Source organism: Carica papaya, chromosome 1 (genome assembly GCF_054855325.1).
Source record: "Carica papaya isolate Zhongbai chromosome 1, ASM5485532v1, whole genome shotgun sequence".
In the NCBI taxonomy this organism is placed as follows: domain Eukaryota; kingdom Viridiplantae; phylum Streptophyta; class Magnoliopsida; order Brassicales; family Caricaceae; genus Carica; species Carica papaya.
In genome coordinates this window covers 15,042,416-15,061,391 of record NC_142309.1, presented here as the reverse complement: position 1 = coordinate 15,061,391, position 18,976 = coordinate 15,042,416, and the positions used below count along the sequence as shown (strand labels likewise).

Genomic DNA, 18,976 nt, shown 5'->3' with positions numbered 1-18,976 from the left:
CCGATGACTCATAAATCGTAAGAAGAATCCTAACTCCTTGTCTCCCACACAAAGTTTCCCTAAATCTTCTCTAGAATTTGAGACTAGATGAATGTATGAAGTGAAAGAGAGGGGGAAAGCCCTTTAAATAGATTTTATAGGCGAACAAGAGCCGTAGAATCACATGGGCGATCCACGGCTTTTAATCGGCCAATGGCTGACAAGCCACCACATGCAGTGCACATGTGTGCCACGTGGCGACCATGCACGCTCAACTGGGCGAACAAGATTGATGGACTAGGTCACACAAGTGACTGCATGCAAAGTCGCGTGCACTGTAGGATGACAAAATAGCTTGTGCACAAGCATGCTAGCACACTGGTGTGTGACCTAGCTGGCATGCATGCTGTCATATTGACGAACACAGTTGGCATGTGGGCAAGGGCAGGCGGGCACATGGACACAGGTAGACGAGCACATGGGCACGGGCAGGCGGGCACATGGGCACGCGGGCTAGTGGGCTCACGGGTGCGCAGATGCACAGTCCATTCTTTCGGGTTCATGGAGTTTTTTCGTGCTGTATTACCATTTTATGTTTTTCTTTCATTTTGCCTAAAATTCATGAATAATTTTAGTACAAATTAATTAAAAATAAAAATAAAAAATAAAATAAATAATTTTAAAAATTAAAAATTAAAATAAAGCCAAGTGAAATAAATTATGAATACCGATTAATATTTAAAATTAAAATAAAAGTCTGTAATGCACTAAAACATGAAGTTTAAAAACACAGAATTTGAACACAGAGGTTTTGGGGTGTTACACCTAAGCCCTAAATCCTAAACTCTAAAACTTAAACCCTTAACAATAAAATCCTAAAAACTTTAAACCGTAAACCGAAATCCTTAAACCCTAAACCATACATCCTAATCCCCTAAACCCCTAAGACCATAAATCCCTAAGACCCTAAACTCTAAATCCTAAACCTTTAACCTTAAACCCCAATTCCTAAACCCTAAACTTAAATTACTAAACCCTTAAACCCTTAAAACCCTAAATCCCCCAAGCCCTAAACCATAAACCTTAAAACTTTAATGCTAAATCCTAAACACTAAACTTTAAAGCACTAAAGCCCTAAACCCTAAGCCTTAAAGACTTAAGCCATTAGCACTAAGCCCTAAGCCCTAAGCCCTAAGCCCTAAGCCCTAAACCCTAAACTCTAAACACTAAACTAGCACACTAAGACCTGAGCTTTAACCCCTAATGCCTAGGCCCTAAGCCCAAAGCCCAAAGCCCTAAACCCTAAATGTTAAACCCTAAAACCAAAACTATAATGTAATATTACAAATAGCTTTAAATTGTATTCCTCCTTCATAAAAATTTAGATGTATTTTTCATATTTTAATTTACAAACTTATTTAGATGTTCATGCAATTCATTTTGAAATTAAGTTGAATTTGAGAAACCACCAAGAGAACACGCTTACAACCCAGGGGATTTTGATTGAATTCCCCAACCCATAGACTCACCCTGTTTTAGAATAGCTTAGGCCACTAGAAGGATAAATGTAACACTCTGTTCACCATCGCACTAAATTTGTATTTCAAAAAACACTATTTATTTGGGCCTTAAGGCCACCTGAACTCATTTAAATTTATTTTGCAGCTTTACATTGTAATTTGTGATTTAAATTTGCAATTCCAATTTTATGCTTATTTTGTTATTTTATTTTCATTTTGATTTTTATTTAATTTTATTTGTTATAATTATTTTTGTTTTATTATTATTTTAATTTATTTCATACATTATTTTTTTTATTAAAAATAATTTTTTAGTAAAAACGAAAAAAGGGGGAATAATCCCACTGAAAAACACTCACGGAAGAGGTTTGACCGCGCGTGATGCAAACAAGGCTAAAAACACTCAAGATACTCAAAGAGCAGCCGAAGGTGACTTGAAGCAAATTTCAAATGATGTAAACACAAATACAATTCTAAATCTGGAAAGTTTCAGCGGACCAATAACAAGATCAAAGGTAAAGAAGCTTAAAGAGTTACTCCAAATTTTTACTCAAAAACATGTGGATGATGGACTGGCCAATTGTGGAAAGTTCAAATATGAGCTTTTTGAACAGCTCAAATTCGTAACTTTAATTGGATTAAGTGATTTGGGATCATTTGGGCTTGTTTGAGTCTTATTGATGATGGATGAATAAGCCTTGTGTATGGGCTGGATTAGTTGAGTTGTTTTAAGTATTTTGGATTGTTTTATTTTAGTTTGAGTTAATTAAGCCCATATAGTTAAGTATAACTCATTTTGGATTTAAGTCTTGTCTTAGTGTTATTACAAGAATGAGCCCATAACTATATGGTGCCACAAACAATTAGTGGTGTTGGTTAAGAAGATTGGAGTTACAAAGAGTTACATAACAATTACATGCCTATAATTAACCTAGTTATTATTGGAGTTACAATTGTAATTACCACATAATTAACCTAGTTATTGTGGGAGTTACAATTGTAGTTATTGTATTGTAACTTATCATTGATTTCTTTGGCTATAAATACCAAAGGAACTCTTCTTTGTGGACATCCAGAGTTGTAATCAAACATTTCAGAATTGAGTTGAGAGCATTTTGGTTTTCTTTTCACTTTATGCACAATGTGTTGATTTGGAATACAATTGTTATCACTTTTATTTCAATTTTGATTTCCTATTTCAATTGTTCTTGGTGCTTGTTTGGATTGGGTTCAAGGGATATCATTTATCTTTCTTTGATTCTCTTTAACTTCCACCATTTGGGTGATTGAACAAATTTGATTTACTTGTGATCTAAATTCTGTTCTAAACCGATTGAAGAGTTCTAAGGTTCAAGTAAGGGTCTTGGGGTTCTGCATCATTTGGCATCAGAGCATTGGTTCACCAAGTAAATTAGTCTATCCTTATTTTGTTGTCTTTATTTTCGTTATTTCTTAAAAAAAAAAAAGAGACAAAATTTGCATTCAGCAAAAAAAAAAAAAATCAGATTAGCCTAATTTGCTTAATTGTGCAAAACACATTTCCACATATTCTACCTTGTGTAATTGACACAGCTACTGTTATTTTCCTTTTATTTATCTCATATAACATTCAAATACATTTAAAATTTATAAAAAAAAACTCGTTTCAAGACTGTTTGTTTGGTTGAGATTGTTTGTGTAATTTTTGGGGCTGTTTGGAAACAACTCACCTCAATTGAGTTTGTTTTCATCCAAAACTGTTTGTTTCACTTAATTTGAGTATTTTGGGTGATAATTTGTGGTTCTATTAGAGAATTACAAGTTTCGTGCATTAAATTCCATATTCACCATTTTTTTTCTTGCATCTTTAGTTTTCATTTAATATTTCTACTCATTTGCTTCTTATTACATCTTGAGGTAATAATATTGGTTCGTTGTTGCCTAATTAACATAAAAATCATCATACACTTATTTCTATATCAAGTGTGTGCTCTTCCTTGTTTAGATTGTTATAGTTTGCTTTTAGAGTTGAATTCGTGTATCTTGTTTCTTTATAAATTCTTTATTATCTCTAATTAAAATTGAGTACATAGTGATAATTAATTATTGTTTGAATTGGCCATTTTGTATAAAGTTATAAAAGATTGCTTGAGTGTTAAAAAACAAGAGAGTGTGAGCTCAAAAGAGGGTAAAAGCCAAATTTGAGTAAAACACGAGTGCCCATACTACGAGAGTAAACATGTGAGGGAGTCATTTGTGAGGTTACAATCTATTTTGTTTGTCATTAAAATTTCAGATTTGAAGATGGAGCCACAAGGGAGTGAAAGAACATCAAAAGACCAAGAATTCATCCTCAAAGCAATGCAACAACAATTTGAGAGGATTCAACTAGCTATTGGCAACATGAATGAGAAACTAGAGAAACAACAACGTGAGTTAAATTCCATGAGAGGGGAAGCTTCCCAAATCAATCCATGGGCAAGAAGACTTCCAACACCACCTTTTGATGAGGAACTGGAGGAAGAATTTAATGACCGCTTACTTTGGTCAATGAAGGTCGAAATTATGGTAGAGGTCGAAACGATCTTGAAAAAAACATTGGGAGCATCAAAATGAAAAACCCATCATTTCTAGGCAAGAATGATCCGAATGCTTATCTTGAATGGGAGCGCAAAGTGGAGCTTATTTTTGAGTGCCACAATTATTCGGAGGAGAAAAAGATAAAGCTTGCGGCTGTGGAGTTTGGAGAGTATGCCATTGTGTGGTGGGATCAACTCATCACAAGTAAAAGGAGAAATGGAGAGAGATCTATTTCCACTTGGGCTGAAATGAAGGCTATCATGAGAAGGCGCTTTGTTCCTGCTCACTACTATAGGGACTTATATAAGAAATTGCAAGGTCTTATACAAGGGAACAAGAGTGTAGAAGACTACTATAAAGAGATGGAGATAGCTATGATAAGGGCTAATATTGAAGAGGATAGGGAAGCTACTATGGCAAGGTTCTTAAATGGCCTTAACAAAGACATAGCCAACATTATAAAGCTTCAACATTATGTCTAGATTGATGATATGGTGCACATGGCTATAAAGATTGAAAGACAATTAAAGAGAAAGGGGAACACAAGGCAAGCCAACACTTACTCGGCCCAAAATTCCAATTGGAGACCGAATTGGAGGGGAGATAACAAGGCTGTCCAATTCAAAAGAGATGACAAAACTAAGCCAAAAGATGCTAATGGTAATAAAAACAAAGGTATTTCTAACTCTCAAACTCCTAGAAATAAAGATATAAGTGTTTCAAATGCTTGGATTTTGGTCATATTGCATCTCAATGCCCGAATAAAAGGGTAATGGTGATGCGTGGTGATGGAGCTAAAACGGATGATGAGAATGATGTGGAGGATGAAATGCCTCCTTTGGAGGATTGTAGTGATGGGGAAACGCCTATGGAAGGTAGATTGTTGGTTTATAGACGTGCTTTGAATATGCAAGTAAGGAATGATGATGCGGGGGTTAAGTTGCAAAGAGAGAACATTTTTCATTCTAGATGTCTAGTGAATGAAAAATTGTGTAGCATGATTATTGATGGGGGTAGTTGTGTAAATGTGGCTAGTACCTTATTTGTTGATAAACTGGGTTTGGAAACTACAAAACATCCTAAACCTTATAAGCTGCAATGGCTTAACAATAGTGGAGAGGTGAGAGTTAATAAGCAAGTGAGGGTGCCTTTTACTATTGGGAAGTATAGTGATGAGGTGATATGTCATGTAGTTCCTATGCAAGCTATACCTATACTGCAGTGATAACTATTGTTGTAAGTAAATTCTGCCAAAGGTAGATGCTGGTCTAAACTACCACCAAAATCAAGTACACAAGCACGTAGCATGTCCTCCAACATCTAAATGGTTTGCTCAGACTAGCCATCAATTTGTGGATAGTATGTAGTGCTGAAGTAGAGACTAGAACCAAGAGATTCTTGAAAGCTTCACCAAAATCGAGAGGTAAAACAAGGATCCCTGTTGAACACTACGGAAGCTAGAATGCCATGGAGCCTAACAATCTCTTGAACATACAATCTAGCCAACTTGTTGACTGAATCAGGTCTTAACTGCACAAAAGTGAGCCGATTTTGTCAATCTATCAATAATGACATAAATAGCATTGTAATATCACATGCTCCCACTTTTATTTTAGTATGGAGAGACACTGTAGAAGATCATTGGGTCTCTAATGTTCTACCTTGACTTATTGGAAAGTGAGGCATCTAGAGACGAAGTTGACTATATCACTCTTCATACCCAACCACTTAAAACAGTGCTTCAAATCTCGATACATCTTCATACTTCCTGGATGGATAACCAACCTGGATGCATGGGCTTCCTTTAGAAGATCTGATCAGAGTTTAAGGTTGTTAGGCACCCCCCAATTAATCTCAAAACCTAAGAGCCCCATCATCGGACATTCTAAAGTCACACAATTTCTCTGACTCTAACTTTTCTTTCAATTTCACTACTTTGGGATCCAAAGATTGGGCTTTTATGATTTTCTGAATGAGAGTTTTTTGGATCCAAATTTGGATAAGACAGGCCTCACCATAATGGTTCAGTCGAAGACCCTGGATTGTCTTGAGCATTCTCCACTTAGAAACCATAACCTAGGCCAATAATGGTGAGTTCTTCCTATTAAAAGCATCCACGCTACATTATCCTTACAGGGATGGTATAGGAGCTTAAAGTCATAACCCTTCAAGAAGTCTGTCCAATGCCTCTATCGCATGTTTAATTCCTTCTAAGAGAATAAGTACTTTAAACTCTTATAATCAATATAGATTTTAAAAGTTTGACAATACAAATAGTGATGTCATATCTTAAGGGCAAAGATTATGGCTGCTAGCTAAAGTTTGTGAGTGGAGTAGTTCTGTTCATGTAGTTTCAGCTGCCTTTAACCATAAGCTACTACCCAACCATGTTGCATGAGCACGCATCCAAAACAAACATGAGATGCATCACAAGAAACCTAAAACTGACTAGTGTTGTTAGGAAGAATCAGTACCGAGGCAGTGGTTAGTCGACTTTTACGTTTGACAAAACTTTAGTGACATTAGTTGGCTAACTATAATGAATCACTACCTCAACCTTCGAGGGATCCATAGAAACACCATCACTAAAAACAACATGACCAAGGAAAGAGATCCAGTCCAACAAAAAGGAGCACTTATAGAACTTAACATACAATTTATGTTATTTACGAGTTCTCAAAACTTAAGTCAGGTGGATAGGATGTCTTTATAGTCGTGAGAATACACTAGGATGTCATCAACGAAAACAATGACGCATTGATTTAGTGTAGACTTGAAAATCTGATTCATAAGGTCCATGAATACCACAGGAGCATTGTTAACCCAAAGGGCACGACCCTAAATTCAAAATGGCCATACCTACAGCAGAACATTGTCTTGGAAATGTCTTTAACTTTAACTCTCAACTAGTGATATCCTGACCTGAGATCAATTTTGGAGAAGACTTATGCACCCTATACCTGGTCAAACAGATCGTCAATGCTGCAATGGTACTTGTTCTTGATTGTCACCTAGTTGAGCTTCCTATAATCATTACACAACTAGAGGGTCCCATCTTTTTTCTTAACAAACAAGACCGGAACACCGTAGAGAATTTCTTTGAATGATAAACCTCTTTTCTCATAGTGTTGCAATCTGATGATCTAACTCCTGAAGTTATGCTTGGCTTATCCGATACATGGGTTTAAAGATGGGTTGTGTCCCTGGAACTAGGTTGATGGAGAATTCAATGTCCTGGCTAGGTGGCAAACCTAGAAGCTCCTCAGGAAAAACATCAGGGAAGTTGCAGAAAATTAGGATTATCTGTAGAGAGTTCTCATAATCCATTTTTCTAAACACCAACAACGTTAGAAAAATATGCAATTTTATCTTATATTTTTGTCATGCATATAAACTCAAAGAATGTCAAACACGGTTAGTTTAAAACATTCAATTTTATTTACAGTTATATTGTTATACGAAACAAAATTCCCTCTTTTACTTATGTCATAGGAATGTTTCTTCTTGGGGAGGTAGGGGAGAGGTGGAGGGTTGTAGTTTTATCAAAACAATCAATAATGGCATGGGAAGCCTCCAGAAAATCTGTACCTAAAATCACATCAAACGTAGAAAACTCTAAGAGTATATGGTTTCCAATTAACTCTTTACCCAAAACTTTCAGCTTACAGGCCTTAGACACTACATGGACTTCTAAAAGTCCCCTAGACGGTGTCTCTACAACCAAGATTTGTGCTAAAGGTTCATACTCAATTGTCAATTTCCTATCAATTTCAAAAGACATGAAAGAGTAGGTGGCACCAGTATCAATCATAACATGAGTAGAATTATTAATAGAAAGCATATCCTAAATAATAGTCGGCGTCACCACAACACAAACCTCATCGAGGTGGAAACCCTTCCTCTAGCAATAGGTCTAGCAACATCCCCAACAGCGATCAAACCTTGAATTGTCCAGAATAATTCAGTGAACTTTACTCAGGTTGGGGCAGCCTGGGCATTAGGTCTTTCTGCAGACGGTCTCCCTTGAGTCATATTTACCTACAAAAAGGACAAAAGGGTTTAGGATAGTTGTCAATCACTAAGGTCAAAAGGATACTATTATTTTAAGAAATTTCTAGACTTAAATCCTAGGCCTCAATGTAAGGAATGTATGAGAATCTTGCTCTAATACCACCTGTGACATCCCGGTATTCGGTGGTGCAAAAGCATTTGATAACATAATAAATATGAGTGCATAAAAAAATTATACAACGAAAGAAAAGTCATCCCTTCTAAAATTGATGTTCAAATACAACTAAGGCCAAGTAGTTAGCGAATAAACATATATACAAATGTTGTTCTAGCCACTTCTATTATTACAAAAAAACTTTTCATCAGAGTACAATCATTCACATGTACTTAAATATCCACTACAACCCTGCAAATAAATCCAAAAAAACTTCGAGACGCGGCTCAGGGAGCGATTCTTCACTTTCCTCATCGTCTAGGGGGAAATAGATTGGGGTGAGTTCCATAAAACTCAGTAAGGGTAACAATATTTAAACTACACTACAAACATTTCAAAGATTATTTTATTTTAAAAGAAAATGTTGTTGATTTTACAATCCATGAGACTTACCATTAAAGAGCGTTATAGATTTTATCTTATCATTTTTCATTTAAAATACAGTTGAAAATATGGTGCTTTTAATTTACTAAATTTTGTTTTGAAGTACTAGTCTCAAAACATAAGCAGTCAGGAGGAATAATGGGAAACATATTTGATACAACAATCTAAACATGGCATAACAAGACAAAATGGTGAGAAACATATTTGACATAGAAACTTATCTAACATGGGTAACAATAAGTCCTAGCTCATCTACTTTAGATTTCCCATTTTAGTTTTAGTGTTTTACAAATATACGTGAAATTGTCTTAGCTTATATCATCATATGGCAGAAGGGATCCCTAACTACCACTGTGAATGGAAAATAGTTTAGTTCGATATATGATTAAGTAGTTGGAAACTATGGTCACGACTGTACTTCGCCACTGTGACCCGTACAATCAATTGTGATCCACTCTCGTTAGTGGAAAAACCAGTACCATTCACAAGAGTTGTTCATCAACAATCTATTTCAATTACCCTCAGTGATAAGGATAAAAAAAAATTCAATTTTCATTCATTTTTCTTAACAATCACAATCTCAATCTCAGTTCAACAGAATTTCACTTCGACCCATTGGGTCCATCAAACCAGTCCTTAAACCTATAACTTTTTCAGTTTCATAAATTTCCCTCATCCAGATCATATTGACCTAATTACCAAATCTGGATCAAAACAGGGCCAACTAAAAGAATGTAGATCCAATTAATTGACCTGGACCACCAAAGGTTCATTGGATTGAACCGGACCTAGTAAGGGTCCACTAAACTGAAGCGAACCCAATGGTGGTCCATTGAACTAGGACGGACCCATTGAGGGTCCACTAAACTAAACCAGACCTTGTGGGGGTCCACTGAACGAAGCCGGACCTAGTGGGGGTCTGCTAAAATTGGTTAGGCCGTTGGGTTTCCCTCTTAGGCTGAGACCCCCTTGGGGTAATCCTTTCGAGCTTCACCCAAATGGACAAAGTTGAGAGCCCAGCCTGCATAGTGTTTTTGGCTTGTGGGTGTGCGAAGTAGTCACACAACTTAGCATGTCGTGCAAGGAATAAACCCGCGTAGTCGCACTCAGGAGGACAGCGCCGCACACATGCTATGCATGCCAATAATTCCTCTCGCGCGCGTAGGCTTCTTATTGTGCAAACATGCCAGGAAAGTCATGTGTACGCGTACATGTGGCACGTGCACACAGATGTACACACATACAGCAGGCCCCCTCGGCATGCTGGCACGCCTGGTGGGGCCTGTGCTCTAGTGCACTGCTACTGTGCAATTGTAGCAGCTGGGGATCGTGTCCATCGTGCATGGTTGAGACATAGCCGCACTGCATGACTCTTTCTCGGCACCTCAGTGCCCCAAACTAATTTATGAGCTTCTCTTTTACCTCTCAAATCATTTCATTTTAAAACTTCACGTACCTTTTTACACATGTACAATCATATAGGCAATATAAGTAGAAAATAATCACCTTGAATCAATCAAATTTTTAATAAAATATGGTTACTAAATGGCACACATGCATGCATGAAACCAAATAAAAACAAACATATGAATTCATTATTTCTAACATTTCAAAATCTAAAAAATACATTAGAAGGATACATGATAATAGCAAAACCCTTACCAAACTTTTAAGCTTGCAAGTTCGCAAGGAAATGAGGTTAGCTTATTGTTTGAAGGAGAAGGAAGGTTGCTCAGCACCCATGGATTTATAAAAGAAGTTTTGTAATTTTAAGGAAAAAAAACTCAAGAGTGAACTCTTGGTAAACTAAGTAAAGAAGGGAAAGCAAGAGGAAAAAGTGGGAAGCTCACCACTTGGGGGAGAAAATCTCTTGGGTCGCTTGTTGATGGACTCTCTCTCTCTCTTTCTCTCAATCAAGTGAAGAAGAAGATGAAAAATGAAGAAAATGGAAGAGAGAAGAGTGGAATTTGGCTTTAATAGCCAAAAGGGGGCGCATGTGATCCATTATATCACATGCAATGGCCCTTGGCTGTTGATCAACCCTAGTTGCTAACCGACCATCATGGCATGGCGTAAATGCCTTGGGCAGTGTGTCGTTCCCCCTTGGGCACCGTGCGCTATCTTGGGCAGTGTGTGCCACTAATTGGGCGGTGTGTTGTTGTTGGTTGGGAGACGTGCCTCTATTTTTTGTACTACCATCGTGTCGCATCACATCACTCCTTTCCCATTAATTTTTTTGCTACTCACCAGATTTTGTCACTTGGTGCAAATCTAATGTTCCTCATTTTCTATAGATACGGACCCCTTCTTTCCTATTTCCTCATAACTTCCATTTCATTCTTCCATCCTCCAAGAGCTTAGAGAGAGAGGGAGTGATCTAGAGAGAGAAGGAGAGGATAAGAAGAAGAAAGGTGCAGAAAACTTGAAGGTTTTGGTAAGAAATTTAGTATTTACTTTTAAACATCTTGAAGAGTATTTCTAGAGTTAAAATTTATGAAGCTTAAAATTATGATTTGTATGATTATGTTAAATGTCGTGATAAAGCATGTTATACGATCCTATAGGCACTTGATGATTTACATGTAATTTTAAATGATATAACTTTTGTGATCGATTTCTGAAATGCGAAAAAGGAGATTAAGTATGAAATGATGCGGAACCCCAAGACCCTTGCATGAACCTTAGAACTCTTCAATCAGTTTAGAACGGAATTTAGATCACAAGTAAAAAAGGAATCAAATTTGTTCAATCACCTAAATGGTAGAAGTTAAAGAGAACCTAACAAAGATAAATGATATCCCTTGAACTCAATCCAAACAAGCACCAAGAACAATTGAAATAGGAAATCAAAATTGAAATACAAGTGATAATAATTGTATTCCAAATCAACACCTTGTGCATAAAGTGAAAAGAAAGCCAAAACACTCTCAACTCAATTCTGAAATGTTTGATTACAGTCTCTTGATGTCCACAAAGAAGAGTTCCTATGGTATTTATAGCCAAAGAAATCAATGATAAGTTACAATACAATAACTACAATTGTAACTTCCACAATAACTAGGTTAATTATGTGGTAATTACAATTATAACTCCAACAATATCTAGGTTAATTATAGGCATGTAATTGTTATGTAACTCCTTGTAACTCTAATCTTCTTAACCAACACCACTAATTATTTGTGGCATCATATAGTTATGGGCTCAGTCTTGTAATAACACTAAGACAAGACTTAAGTCCAAAATGAGTTATATTTAACTATATGGGCTTAATTAATTCAAACTAAAATAAAACAATCCAAAATACTTAAAATAACTCAACTAATCCAGCCCATACACAAGACTTATTCATCCATTTGATATAAGACTCAAACAAGCCCAAATTATCCCAAATCACTTAAATCCAATTAAAGTTACGAATTTGGGCTGTTCAAAAAGCTCATATTTGAACTTTCCACAATTGGCCAGCCCATCATCCACATGTTTTTGAGTAAAAAACTTGGAACAACTCTTTAAGCTTCTTTACCTTTGATCTTGTTACTGGTCCGCTGAAACTTTTCAGGTTTGGAATTATATTTGTGTTTACATTATTTCAAATTTCTTCCAAGTCACCTTCTGATTCTCTGAGTATCTTGAATGTTTTTAGCCTTGTTTGCATCAAAATGGTATGAAAAATATGAATTTATATTGACATGTATCATCAAGTGTTTTATTAGGTTTTCTTATCTCTGAGGGACTTCTGTTTTCCCCCTCCCTCATCTGGTCTGGAAAGATGTAGGAGGACCACTCCTTATGGATGATAATGTACCCTCTAACGAGAGTGGTTGCGCAAATTATCTATTAGGGATCACCTTTTGTTAAGTACTGCCAGAGCTATAAACTATCTGATAAGACCATTATGGTTGGTATGGCTGTGGTCATAGATCATATCATGGTTTGGCAAGCCAGAAATGTGCCATTGGCGAATTGCCATTATATATTTGATCTAGTCTTTCCACATGAGTAGTTAAAAATCCGTATCTGCGCTCAGTAGATAGAAGTTAGAACGACTTCGTGAAGCATGAAATAAAAAATTGAGCATCTCATGATTTATTTAATTTTTTCTATTATTAGCATGATTGATTTGATTTTTATGACTATGACATGATGGATCTGATGTTTTTATAAAGTAATAAAATGTTTTCATAAATTAAGAAAAGGATCTTGACGTGACACTTGATCGTAAGTATTGATGACATAATAATTCACTTTTAAAATCTTATGATATTATTTAAATATTATTTTTCTTACTGAGTATATGGAACTCACTCTTTTTACTCCCCCCTCCCCCCCCCCCCAAATGAAGAAGATAGTGAGGAACCGATCGCCCTGTCAAAGTCTATGAGGAACTCGTTGATCCATAAACCTTGAGTGCATGACTTGTCTCACACTCTGATGACTCCATTCACATAGTGAAAGAAATGACCCTTGTTTTATTTTGATATTTTGTATTTTTTTCCACTTCTGGCCTTAGTTATATATATGTGCAATTGAAAATCATATATTTTGGTAAGGAATTTGTAATAATTTGCTCTGCTGCATATAATTATTTATCATGCACTCGTAATCTGTTTCTGTATCTGGCACCCTTATGCGTAATTAGAATTTGTGATGTCAGAAGAAGATCCCCCAAAATCTGCGAACATGATAGCCGGCGGTCACGTTGTTCTCGTAGCCACGCCCCCATGCCGCGTAGGTCCCACCGTCGGCCACCCATTCTTCAACCACCTACTACTTTTCCTGTCCGAATTAGTGCCACGTGTTGCTCATCCATGGCCCCTCCTTAACTAATTTAAAAAGCTTTCTTCCTTCACTTTTCCACCATTTTTCCCATTCTTCCATTTTATAAATTTTTTAGAGAGAGAGAATATTTAGTGAGAGAAAGAAGCAAGAAAAAAGAAAAGAAAGTAGAAGTTTGAGGAGTACGACAAGTCCTTCCTTTCCCTTGCTAAAGACTAATTTGACTTTGGTTTCGGTAAGGGTCTCTTTAGTATTTTTTCTTACATTTTTAAGTGCACTTTTTAGTTGAACTAGATTGTGATACTGATGATTCATGAATGGATTTCTACACTGTTTTAGTGAATAATTATTTGGATATGAATGTGTGAGATATGATGCATGATGGTTGTACCATATGATGAAATGACTATAATGTATAAAGTTCTATAAAGATTGATGTTGTTTAATTAGATAAGTGACATCATGTTATTGAGCATGATGATTTGATGCATGCATCCTTTAGATAATGGATAATAAGCTTATTATGGAGATATTGAGCATCATGTATGAAAAACAAGACGACTGGTAACTGCATGCGGGTTTGGCCCTTTGCCATACCTTGGTGATGGCAAATAGGGTTATTCTAGTGGGCCTTGACCCAAGAGGATGACCTGAAGGTCAAGACTGGGTAAACATGGGCCTTTGAGCTGGATATGTGAAATAGGCCTTCAGGCTGGATATGTTGTTGAATCTCCTTGGATTTGAAATAAGAAAATGATTGTGTTGAACATGAAAAATGCAGATAAAAGAATAAGGAATTTGTTGTGAACATAGAATAAACAAGTGAAAAGAATGAAAAAATCCATTCAACTGCTATCTTTGAGGGGTTTCTATTTCTCCTTCCTCTGAATAAATGTTGATGAATTGCTCCCGATGATTATTGGCATTCTCTCTATTGAGAGTAGATTTGCATTAGGATATATAGAGCCATAGTGGTGATGTACGGATAGTTTAGATGGAAAAATAGAACTGGCTTGGAAAGGGCTTGATGAATCACAGTGATAGCTGGGGATCTCCTTTGCTTTCAGTGGATACATGTTGTAATGGCTTTGCGCGGAGGTCGGTAAATGACTTAATAAAGCACATGTATGAATAAGAATACAGTATGAGACTATAGATGTTTTTATATGATGGTCCTTCTACTTATCCTGAGGTTATTAAGTATGCCACTTATTTAATATCTATTGAATATTTGACATGCTTGGATATGCCTTATGTGACACAATATGCCTGCTGATGATCTTGATAAAATCTACTCTTTGCTTGGTCATGCAACTAGTTCACTGAATTTTCCTAAAGAAAGACAAACGTTTTCTAAATATATGAACGTATTCATCCTGCGGTGGCCCTCCAAGATAAGAGGTTTATATGAAAATATTGTTCATGTTATTTACTTTTAAACCTTAACTGTGTGGTTTAAATATTGTGTCCCTTACCGAGTTTATATAGAACTCACCCCTAATCCGTGTCCCCAAATGATGTGGAAGTTGATGATTTGTTCCCCGAGTTTTTTATTGAAGTTTTATTAGAGCCATTCACGGATCTTTGGTAATTCCTTAATACATAATTTGAGTGTAATAGTTTATTTTGCACTCTGATGTAATATCCTGAAAGGACTTTACTTTTTGTATTTAATACTTAGGATTGTCAATTTATGGTCTCTGATGTAAGTTTTAAAACTTAGTTTGCTTGTAAGGGATTTTTAAATTTTCACTTCAATGTTAAACTTGTTTTTAGCACTCATAACTACTTGGTAGTTGGCTCCCTTCTACCAATTAGGTATATGGGATGTTACAAAATGGTTTCAAAGCCTAACTATAGAAATTTCCCTTATACCTAGTTTAGACTTAGAGAAAACCTTCAAAAATTCTTAGAATTAGAAATAACTTTTTTTTTCTAGTCATCAAGCTTGTTGTCTCCCTTTTGAAAGAATTATGACTCGAAAGGGAACATCCATAGAATGCCCTAAGGCTCAGGATGCTCTGACTAGGGCTGAGTTTACTGAGCTACTCCGAGTCATCCAGTGTTTGACCATTGTAGACAGAACCATTTCACAAAACATCTCTGAGTTTAGGAGACTGAACCCTCCTTCCTTGATGATGGACCCAATCCTTTGGCAGTAGAAACTTGGATTCTTCAAATAAAAAAGTTTTTCTCTATTCTGGGCCTAATTGAGGAACAGAAGATCCTTTTTGTTGTTTTCATGTTTATAGGTGAAGCTGAGCATTGGTGGCGGCTTAAGAAAGATGTCTTGCCCACTCCTACCACCTTGGATATTTTTATAGATGCCTTTCTAGAGAACTTCTTCCCAGTTTATGTTCGGGAGAAAAGGAAGAGGAATTTTAGGACCTATGCCAAGGAAATATGACGGTTAACCAGTATGTAGCTAGGTACAGTTATCCTAGTTTGCCCTGTAGGAGTGATAATTTATTGTGGGTTCATAGTACTCAACATTGAGGAGATGGAAGCAATTGCCGAGTGTAGCCAATCTTAGCAAGACCTTCGATGGACTCTATTACCAAAGGATCCTAATAAATCTTGATAAAAAGGAATTTTGTAATTAGATACCCTAGAGGAACTCAATCAATGGTTGGAATTTTGGGAGTCACCCAAACTTTGATAGATTTTGAGGGTAATATAATACCTTTACTGAAGGATTATGTGAAGTGAAATAGAGAGTTTTCGAACATGTTACAGTCAACCACTTAAGTTTTAAATCTATGAGACTGGAATACAAGTTCTTGGTGAATGAACCTTGGTTTGGGAGTATTTAGAAGAGAAGTAACCAACCTAGGAGAACTTATGAATCATAAGAGAATATAAGCACGAGATTGGACCTCAAGAGAAAGCGAGGAGTTGTGATGGTATGTGTGGGACGTAAATAACCATTATATTCGAGGTTGGTAGTATATTATGATAATGAGTATACACAAATTCCTAATAAATCCATCCTCCTTCTAGAGACAGAAAAGAAATGGCCCAATTTGGAAGAATCCTTCTTTTCTCATTCAGGAAAGACCTTAAAGTTTTTCCCAAGCATTAAAACAATATATTCAAGATTTGTTCAACCATACTTGGCAAAAAGTTGTATATATATATGTAATGATAGAAGAAAGAATACAATCTTAGATACAATATCCTAGAAGATCAATTATTATGATACCATAAACCAACCTCTCTAAAACTAAAATTTCTAAAACATAAGTACTACTATTAACAAATTCAGTGATCTAAATTACCCAACCTTCACCAGCCGTTAGTCATAAAGATTTGTTCCTAACTCATAATCGACCTGCATGTGTGCTTGGTAGAGCCCGGGGGCATGTATGCAGCTTTTTGAGCGCACATAATGTGCTAAGGGGCTCTCTTTGAGCACTTGGTTGTGCCTAGACAACAACCCACATGCATCGATTGCATGGCACAACTGTGCGATGCAGTCCCTTCTAGCACCTTGGTGCCTCACTCGATTATTTTCTTTCCTAAATCAATAAAACTCGTAAACTCACTTAACCATTCACCTTATTAAATCGTGATGAACACACACACTTCACCACGTATCAAGCAAGACAATACTCCTATCATTACCTTAGGGTCAATTATGCTTGGTGTTTTAAATAGAAGAAAAAAGGCTTCTTAAACTGCGAAAGAGAAGCGGTTGCGGTGTCAACCTATATTTTTTGAAAAATTGAGTACATTGCTATATAGGAGGAAGGGAAGTTACGAAAGGAAAAAAAAAACAATAAAAAATGGCCAAAGGGAAGGGTGTTTACCTGATGGAAGAAAAGAGATGCATGAGTTATGGTACAATTCACACAAGTAGCACCGATCACACGTTTTTCATGTAACGATCCGTTCTTGGTCTTCTCTCAGAATCTTGCTCGGGTTTTTCTCTTGGTTTAGCTCTCCAGTTTGCTGTTTTGTTTTCCTCTCTTCAAATGAGTGAAGATAGAGAAAAAAGAAAGCCTCTTAAGCAGAAAAGGAAGGAGAGTCATTGACCGTCAGATTATGTGATATCCCAAATACTAATTAAAGCATAAGGGTGCCAAATACAGAAACAAATAATAGTGCATTTAAAATAATTACATGCAGCAGAATAAAATATATTACAAATCACTTACAAAATAAGTTTGAGTTCCAAATCTTACAATACTGAGGAAAAATAAAAATAAATATAAGCTTCTTAAAAGTTGGACTCATTAGAGTGCGAAACAATATATGCACTCGTAATGGTTCATGGATCCATGGGATCCTCAACGACTTCAATGGACAGGTGACTAGTGGTTCTTCACTATCATCCTCATCTAAAGGGGGGTCACGAAAAGAGGTGAATTCTAATATACTCAATAAGAAAAATAGTATTTAAATGACATTACTAAGATTTTAAATGTAATTAACTTAGAAATAATACCTTATACGCTTACCATCAGGGAACGTGCACGTGTGACCATTCAATACTAAAAAAACATTTTATTTTATTTAGAAAATTATCAACATTAAATCAATTATATCAAACATATGATCACATCATGTAAATAGAGAAAATCAAATAAATTATATCATATCATACTTTCATTGCATCTTTTACTAATTTTTCATGCGAAGCCGTTCCGACCTCTATCTACTGAGGGCATTATGGATTCTTGACTACCACTATAGAATGACCAATTTATTTCATATCATTTTTAGCACATTTACGGCTTACTAAACAATGACATGTTCTATGACCATGATTGTGCCAAATACAGTGGTCCTGCATGTAAACTATAGTCACGACCATACATTGCCAAAGATAGCCCCTACAATCATATCGCATCATCACTCTCATCAGAAGGTATGCTGTCATCCATAGGGAGCAATACTCTCATGTCTTTTAAGACTAGATGGGGGAGAAATAGAACTCCTCAGAGATAAAAAAAGTCTAACGGATCATATTAATTTAAATATCATGCATGCAAATATCCATAATCCTTCCACATGTTAGTCAAATAACATCATGCTTCATCATCTCTTATCATGCCATCATATTTAGTATATTAATTTATTTACTGGTTAAAATGATGCAAATCATCCAATATCATGGAACATTTATATAAACATATTTAAAACATAACCATAATTAAACATGTAACAAGTCATGTCACATTCATGCAATATTCTTTTATTAACCTAGAAATTATCCTTGTAAAGTACAAAGTTAATACCAAATTCCTTACTGAAAGCTTGAGGAAAGTCTTCTTCTTTTTATCCTCTCTTTCTCTCTTTAAAATTTTCTTTGGTGAACGGAAGAATGAAGATGACGTGACGAAGGAGTGGTGGAGAAGATCCCTATCTATAGGAAAAGGGGACTGGTTGATTTCTGCCAAGTGGCATAAATATGTCAGGAGAGAGGGAGAGGGAAAAGTGACCAATGCGATGTGGAAATTGACAGACATGACTGACGAGACAACAGTAGCACGAAGACTAAAGGTGCGCCGCCCAAACTGCAGTGGCGCAT

The 18,976-nt window shown here is 36.1% G+C and overlaps 1 pseudogene; it reads left to right on the top strand.

The window, feature by feature from the left end:
• Positions 1-378: 378 nt before the first annotated feature.
• Positions 379-18,976, top strand: part of LOC148270356 (uncharacterized) — a 31,858-nt pseudogene continuing 13,260 nt past the window's right edge.